General features: G+C 40.9%; 1 long non-coding RNA gene across 1 annotated transcript; it reads left to right on the forward strand.

Moving 5' to 3' along the window:
- Positions 1-512: 512 nt before the first annotated feature.
- On the forward strand, positions 513-7,411 carry LOC118665845. The gene is made up of 3 exons (XR_004970746.1): positions 513-629; positions 1,310-1,433; positions 7,336-7,411. It is a non-coding gene; the product is annotated as an uncharacterized LOC118665845 (long non-coding RNA).
- The last annotated feature ends 1,367 nt before the right edge of the window (positions 7,412-8,778 follow it).

Here is an 8,778-nt window from a genome sequence, read left to right on the forward strand (position 1 = left end):
GCCTCAGTGGAGCTTCAGGAAAATTATATGAAATCAACACTGGATAAGTTAACTTGCCCAAGGTCATACAGTTAGAAACTGGCAGAATTAGAGGAAAAATTTTTGGCCAAATATCTGAACTCTAGTGCCTACAGTATGTAGTTTGATGTCCTGCCTATAATCCTTACTCATGAATAGCTCAGAATTCTCCCATTCCAAAAAGTCCTGGATATAAGGCGGCAGCTCTGCTAATCACCTCAGTGATTCTATGGCTTAGCCATGTGGCTACAATCATTTGCTTGTACCTTGATGCCTTGTAAGCAGTCCATCAACACTTACAGCTACGGCCAAGCACATGTGCGCCCGTTAATTCTCTGTCGGATCACTTCTTCCATTCCATCACACAGTAAAGGTGACTTTTGAAGTCCGCAGCACAGCCCTCTTAATGAATGATGTAATGGAAGCAGGGCACACAGACTTCTCATTTGACTTAAATAAATTTCTCTCTTTCCTTCTATTCCTTGCAGGTGTCCCAACGCTAGCAAGTGAAATCAGATTTTCCATGTTTGGACCAAATTTCTCAAATTTCCTACTGGCAGGGGTCAAGCTCTAATGAAAGCTTTTAAAGTTCATGTGTGCCAGCTAATTAGGTAAGAAATTATTTTGCTAAGAATCTCATGCAAGCCATACCCTGGGGTCAACCCAACTGTATTTGAACCCAAAGCTGTACATTCATGTTCCTGCTCTATTGACAAAATGACAGGACGATAATTTAGTTTAGAAAAGAGTAACAAATAGAGATTATAATTTTCCCTATGATTCAAACCAACCTCAGGCTGTACTGTGCAGAGGCCAAGTTTGTCCCAGGTCACTCCAGTGAACACTTCAAGCATTCCCTGTGCACTTTCTCTTACTCAGGAGGGTCTCCTCTTACTCTTTATTTTTTCTCGCCAAAACTTCTCTTAGAAAATGAACTGATAAACTTATTCGTTCTATGGGATAAGTGACGATTTCTCACGGCGATATCTTTACTTCACGATGGGATACATCCTTGAGCCTAATGGAGGCACTTCTAATGATGATTTAGGATTTGAGCTACATTTCTAAAAACAAGCAGAGTTTCTAGGTGATTACCTAGAAATTCGTGAATTTCATGTTTCCAGATGATCAGTTTCTATATGAAGGTCAATAAGAGTATTCTTACTTTTTTACACAAGAAGCACTTGGACAAATATATTCACAGAAGCTCCAAGATGACTTAATTGACTATAGGTTCAGTTAATTTTGTCTATGTCCTTATTGAGAACTAATTAATCACATGTGCACACAGTTGTCTGGAGAACCCACAGATCATCTGTTCTGGCTCCATCTCCTTATCTCAGGAAGGAAGAAAATGGCATCCAGAAAACCAAAAGTGACAGGTCCCAGAACACAGCTGGGTGGTGGCCCAACAGGTAAGGAGGCTCCATGGGCCCTGGCCTGGGCCTTTAGTAATGAGTGGAAGGAGAGGAGCGGGATTCCAGAGGCGAGCTTGATGCCTCCATCAGCCCGAAAGATTACTTTGCATCCTTGGTAGGAGTCTGACCCTTGTACTGAGCATCTAGTACTAAAAAGATGAAGTGAAGCATATATTTAAAACTTGCTATTACATTGGATTCTGGCTAATGTTGAAAGGAGCAGCACGGCTGTGTTAGTTCTGTCCATGAGGGCAAGGATCAGAGATGATCACTGTTTTTCTTCTTGTGCAAATAGTAGTAAATCCTTAGAAACACAAAGCTGATCTTAGGTCTCTATGATTTAACAGAAACATGAACATTTCCAGAAAAACATAGTAAACTACCTACTCTGCGAGAGGAAGTCCTTTCACTGTCTTCAGATTTTGGTGACCACTGAAAAAACAGGGATGGGCAAATTTTTTACACATAACTCATTTAAGTAGGTCTTTGCTGTTTAGGAAATGTTATCACCAGCTATCTGGTTAGAATATAGAAGAAGGTGGCACGCACTGAAGCAATTCAGATGAGCTCTTTATTCCAAAAGGGTGTATAGAATTGAGACATTGAATTCTTCGTAAAACCACCTGCATGAATAACCTTGTAGCAGGCCAATACCGTTCTGGCTTGTTTCTCTGACCCATGGCTATTTCTTGTGTTACTTAAAATACTGTCTGTAATTGTGAGCTGACTGTAAGTGGTGATACATGGAAGTCTTGTTTCCCTGTTTCCCGGACTTTCATGTGCATGCTTTATAGACTTTATGGGGAAGGCATTTCTGTGACTTTCAGAAATTCTGATACTAAAAACAATTGCAACACCCCCCCATCTAAATTATGTCAGTGATTATTTTTAATTAATAACTTTAGGAAGTCAGAAACATTTTTTAAAATCCTCACCTGAGGATATGTTTTTTATTGAATTGAGAGAGAGAGAGAGAGAGAGAGAGAGAGAGAGAGAGAGAGAGAGAGAGAACCGTTGATTAGTTGCTTCCATATGCACCCCAACTCAGGACCGAACCTGCAGCCTAGGTATGTGCCCTGACTGGAAGTTCCACCTGCAACCTTTTTAGTGCACAGGAAGACACTCCAACCAGCTGAGCAACCTGGCCAGGGTAAAAGTCAGATACATCTTTTAAAGTTAATATTAAAATAGAAAAAAGGGAGCTAGTCAATGCCTTGCTAGTCAATGCCTCCTGCATAATTGCATTTGAGATTAAACTCTTGGCATTGGAATGCAGTGGTTAGAGTTAATGACATGGGTTCAGCGTGTCAGAGATCCTGGTAGTTTCTTGTACAGGGGGTGACAATTCTTATTAGTGGAAGTGATTTGCAGAAAGTTCTCTTCTCCACTGGAAGAGCAGAAGACGGATATGGGTAGGGAGTGGGTCATAAGGACTGCGTTCTGGAATGTATTCCCTTTAAAAATAGGTCAATTCTGTTTTTCCTCGGAAGTCCCCTGGGCAAGGACCCTATCTCCTGCACTCTTTCTTATATAAATTGACCCTGACAGTGAAACAACCTCCAACTTTTGCAACTCCCTTTGGGGAAGGGCTTTAAATATATTTCACCCTGTAAGTTCAGAAATGACCTTGGTGCTCTGGGGAGCTTGGGCTCAAGGTTGCAACCTTTCTTGGGCCCTGTGGCTTAGAAATCCATAGGCTAAAAGAAAGTAGGTTTACTGGCTTGCACTTCCTCACTAAGAGGGTTGAAAGTAAATGTTTTCCTATACCCTGCAGAGCCTTTTCCTTCTCTGGGCCTAGTGCTTCACATACCTGATGATGTCCAGACACTGCTAACCTCTGGAGTCCACAGAAGCCTTTTAACTAATCATTCCACTCTCAATGGTCGAGCTGTTCTGAAGATGCTGATTGACCTGGTCTAAATAACTTTGGTGTTGATTTCTTTGAAAACAATTTTTTTTTGTCTCTTTGTGGAAAATGAGATCTTTTAAATAGATTTTCCTTTATTGCTGAGAATTGTTGGGATGGGTAAAAAAAAAAAAAAGAAATTATTCATACTTACACTGATGAAGGAACATGCTTAGAATCTCAGCAACAAGAACTACTGTTGGAAAATATTGTTTCATAAATGCAAATTGTGTTCTTATAACAAAAACCGGCTTCACTTCACACTTTACAGTTGTGGATCAGACACGTTATGTTAAAATATGGTTATTTACAGAATACAAAGACACATGTCAAATTTAGATTCGGCAAAGGCTCTTTTGTTTGTATTTTTAAACCAGATCAAAGGGGCCCTTTATTTAAAATGATGACTGTAATGCTCAGCTTGTGTCCAGATACCAGTGACCTAGCCTCTTGGGAAAGGAGAAACAAATGGTCTTGAAACCCTCTGGTCTCTTTCTCAGACTTTCTTCCAGATAAAGGGAGGCTCCTTTATGAGGTTATGGCAGCCCAGTGTGGCTAGAGCTGTTATGCAGGGCTGGTTTACAGCAGAACTTGGTTGGGTGGAAGAATGCTCCAATTTCCTGAGCTTACCCCTCTTTTTTGGTTAGTTTGGGTCTATATATAGAGCAGAGATATAAAAGTCAAGAGAAATGTCTTAAATGTTTATTTGGAGATATCACCAACACATGTACTAATGCTGAAAGCCATAATCTTTGCCTTGAATGTTTAAATATACAATCCTGGCAGAGCTGAAAACAGAACTAATAACATTGACAGAAACCTAAAAAATAAGTTTAACACTATGATAATCATAGATTATTGATGAATTTTAGTGAAAGTCATAGCAAAGGTCTAATTAACACATCTAACTTGTAAATTCTTGGATATCAGGGAATATGTATTTACCTGTCCTACATCTGCTAGTAGAAATATTGAAAAGGATTCTGGGACTCATTATTAGGCCCATAGAATGCCAGGATTCATTCACTTATATATTTGACAACATTGATTGAGCACTTGCTATATGCCAGGCACTGTTCTAGGGACTTATAAACCAGACACATTTTTTTTAAAAATATATTTTATTGATTTTATACAGAGAGGAAGAGAGAGAGAGATAGAGAGTTAGAAACATAGATGAGAGAGAAACATCGATCAGCTGCCTCCTGCACATCCCCCACTGGGGAAGTGCCCACAACCCAGGTACATGCCCTTGACCGGAATCGAACCCGGGACCTTTCAGTCCGCAGGCCGACGCTCTATCCACTGAGCCAAACCGGTTTCGGCAACCAGACACATTTAATTCCCTCATCTCATGAAGCTTATATTTCAGTGAATATGCTGGGCCAGATAATAAAATAAATATGTAAGTTATGTGGAATGTTGAAAGAGGATAAGCACCATAAAAAATAAAGTGGAAAAATGGGAATGGGGAGTGCAAGAGTGTGGGGGTAGAATGTTCCAGGGTAACCCTCATTGAGAGGGTGTGAGTTGAACATCTTTGAAGGAAAGGGGGAAATTTTGTCATGAAGATACCCAAGGGAAAGGCATTTCACAAGGAAGGAACAGCCAGTGCAAGGTGGAAGCATATTGGAGTGTTTGAACAGAAAGAAAAGAATGAGTGATGAGGTTGGAGAGATAATGGGGGAGCAAAATATAAAGGGCTTTTGAATCCATGGTAAATAAGTTGACTCTGAAGAGCATTTCACTAAGTAAAATAAGGCATGACATGATTAGACACATCTATACTAATAAAAGGGTAATATACTAATTAGACCGGGAGACCTTCCGGACAAAGCCATGGTGACGGGGCCAAGGCAGAGGCGGTTAAGGGCGATCAGGCCAGGAGGGGAGGGCAGTTGGGGTCATCAGGCCGGCGGGGGGAGGGGGGGGAGGCAGTTGGGGACAATCAGGCCGGCAAGGGGGGGCAGTTGGGGGTGAGAAGGCCGGCAGGCAGAGTGGTTAGGGGTGATCAGGCAGGCAGGCAGGTGAGCTGTTAGGAGCCAGCAGTCTCAGATTGCGAGAAGGATGTCCGACGAGGGGTTCCAGATTGGAGAGGGTGCAGGCTGGGCTGAGGGACACCCCCACTCTCCCCGTGCACGAATTTCATGTACCGGGCCACTAGTATTTAATATAATTGCTCTAGCTAATTTTGAGAACAGATTGTAATGGGTCAAGGGTAGAAGTAACAAAATCAGTAAGGAACCTATTGCAATCATCAAGGCAAGTGATGATGGAGGCTGGGGCCATTGTGAAGTAGAGGTGATGATAGTAATTATACTTTTGTTATTTTGAAGGTAGAGACAAGGGGATTTTTTGAGTGAATGGATGTGTGGTATTAGCTGGGTTGGATCTAGAATATAAAGGCAGAGGTTTTACACTTTGAGGGAAGAGATTGGCAAGATGCTCACCCATCCATCTCTCCTTCTTGAGTACAGAGGAAGACTTCATTTCCCAACATTCCTTGTAGTTATACTGCACCATGTGACTGGGTCATGGCCAATGAGAATGTGAGTTGAAGTGATATGCTACTTTCAGTCTTAGGTAGTTAAGAGAGTACATGTGTATTTGCCTCACTCTCTTTTGCCTGTGCAGCTGGAAGAGAAGGACTCTAAGACAGAATTATAAAATGGGAGCAGCCTGAGCTGCTGAATCACCACTTGAAAGTCAGCTGGGTAGAAAGCCACAAGGGCAATATCAGACTCTGATCTGGACAAGAAATAAACTTTTGTTATTAAGTCCTTGATATTTAGGAATTTATTAGTTATTTCAGAATAGTGTAACATCCTTACTAATATACTCTAAATCTGGAAAGATGTGAACACCATCTAACAGGGAGAAAATGTATATGCATGTGTGTATACATATATGTATATCTCCAAAACCCTAGTTCAGTTGTACATGTCAACATTAAGAAATACCTTTATTACTGGCAATCTGGTGTCCCACAAATGCTTCCTGATTGGGCATAAAAAGGAAAATATTTAAGCAAAAAAAATTTTATAACTACCTAAAGATTATATAATTAAGGTTGACTCAAAGAGTTGAAGTATTTGAAGTAGAAGTTTTCTAAATCTGGAAATTATAGAATGCTGTTGCAGGTTCCATATTGAGAGGGAGCAGAGCATTGAGCTTTGATACATTCAGAGAAGGAGGTAACAGTAACCTCTGAGCAAGCATGTAAGCCTCCCCAAGAAGTGAAGATAGCTGAATGGTTTGGAACCCTGGTTCTGCCATGCTCATGGCCACCGGTGCAAAATAGTGGCCATAGGTGAGCCCTAAGCATAAATTGCCATATAGATTCAATAGGACTACACAGCTCAGATGGGCACAGCTAATTGGTTAATGGAAGGGTCACATGATCTAAAGGTATCTCGAGCATAAGTTTTAGAATCAGATTGGTTAATTATCTTATTAGCTCTAACTCTCATTTCATTTTTTTGTAGAAGGGGGCTCATTTTAGCACACTGCCCATGGTTAATACATTATAGCTACTGTTATTATTATTATATTCTTCATTATTACTGTTATTTTTCATATGCCCAAAGCTGGAAACATTAATGGAGTCTTTGATGAGCAAGCTGTGATAATGCTAGAGAACTAGCACATGAGTATTGATCAATAAACTGTTATGCTAATAAATTATTTATACTTTGTCTAAACATATAACATTTACATAAAGTTCTCCCACTCTTTTTGTTCATCTTTATTTTCATCTCTCTTAAATATATCTTGTTCTCTATACCAGATTTTTTTCTTTTGCCAGTTTCTCCAGTCACCTCTTAGTTGGAAGAAACTCATCTTTTAGTAGATTTATTAGGAAAGGACTATGAGTACAGTGTTCTCGAATTCTTGCAGATAAAAACTTTTTTGGTATACCCTTAGTACTTAGAGTAAATCTTAAATAGGTATAAGGTCATTGAGCTTATGCTTTCTCACTTTGAATTTTTCAAGACTGTTGCTGCAATGTTGTCTTGCATACAGTTTGCTGTCAAGAAGACTGACACCCACCTAATTATTTTCCTTTTGTAAGTAATGTGACCTTTTCTGCCTACAGATTGTTTCCTTATTTTTTAAGTTTTAAACATTTTATAAAAATGTGCTGGGTAGTTGACAATAATATATATAATGGGAATATTTTCAATATGTAGAATAAAGTCCTTAATTTTTTTATTTTAAAACTAGAGGCCTGGTGCATGAAATTTGTCCCTCAGTCCAGCCTGCACCCTCTTCAATCTGGGACCCCTTGGGGGATGTCCGACTGCCAGTTTAGGCCCAATCCCCAGGGGGCCGGCAGTTGGACATCCCTCTCACAATCCGGGACTGCTGGCTCCTAACCACTCGCCTGCCTGCCTGCCTGATTGCCCCTAACCACTTCTTCCTGCCAGCCTGATCACCCCCTAACCACTCCCCTGCTGGCCTGATTAACAACTAACTGCTCCCCTACTGGCCCGATTGCCCCCAACTGCCCTCCCCTGCAGACCATATTGTGACAACGTGGGGGCAGCCATCTTGTGATGATGTGGGGGTGGCCATCTTGTGATGACATGGGGCGGCCATCCTGTGACAACGTGGGGGTGGCCATCTTGTGACATGAGGGTGTGAGGGTCAATTTGCATATCACCTCTTTATTATATAGGACTAGAAGCCCAGTGCATAAATTCGTGCATGGGTGGGGTCTGGCCGGCCTGCCCCAACCGGGCCAGCGGGGGGGGGGGGGGGGGGGGGCTGTGGACGGTTGGCCAGCTGGCCCTGCCCCCAATCAGGGTTTTGGGGGCCAATCGGGGGCTGGGCCAGCTGGCAGGGGGCACGATTGGGGCCCAGAACAGGCTGGTTGGCTGCCGCAGTGAGTGTCATAGCCACTGGTCATTCTGGTCATTCTGGTCATTCTGGTCATTCTGGTCGTTCTGCTGTTCTGGTCATTGGGTTTTTATATATATAGATACCTAAAATTTTTTTCATTTACAGTTGACATACAATATTATATTATTTTCAGGTATACAACATAGTGATTAGAGATTTATATAACTTACAAAGTGATTACCCCTCTAAGTCTAGTACCCACCTGACACCATACATATCAACTGTATTCCCTATTCTGCATTTTACATTCCTGTGACTGTTTTTATAATTGGCAATTTGTACACCTTAATCCCTTCCCCCTTTTACCCATTCCACAAATGATCTTTCATTTGAAAACCATTAATTTGTTTTCAGTGAGTTTGTTTCTATTTTGTTTGTTTATTTTTTTTTTTTAGATTCCACATATAAGTGAAATGGGTACTGGATTTTATCAAATGCTTTTTCTGCATCTATTGATATGATCATGTTATTTTTATCTTTTATTTTGTTTATGTGATATTCACATTAATTGATTTGCCAATATTGTATGAATCT

The sequence above is a fragment of the Myotis myotis genome, unplaced genomic scaffold, assembly GCF_014108235.1.
Source record: "Myotis myotis isolate mMyoMyo1 unplaced genomic scaffold, mMyoMyo1.p scaffold_m19_p_11, whole genome shotgun sequence".
Classification (NCBI taxonomy): Eukaryota; Metazoa; Chordata; class Mammalia; order Chiroptera; family Vespertilionidae; genus Myotis; species Myotis myotis.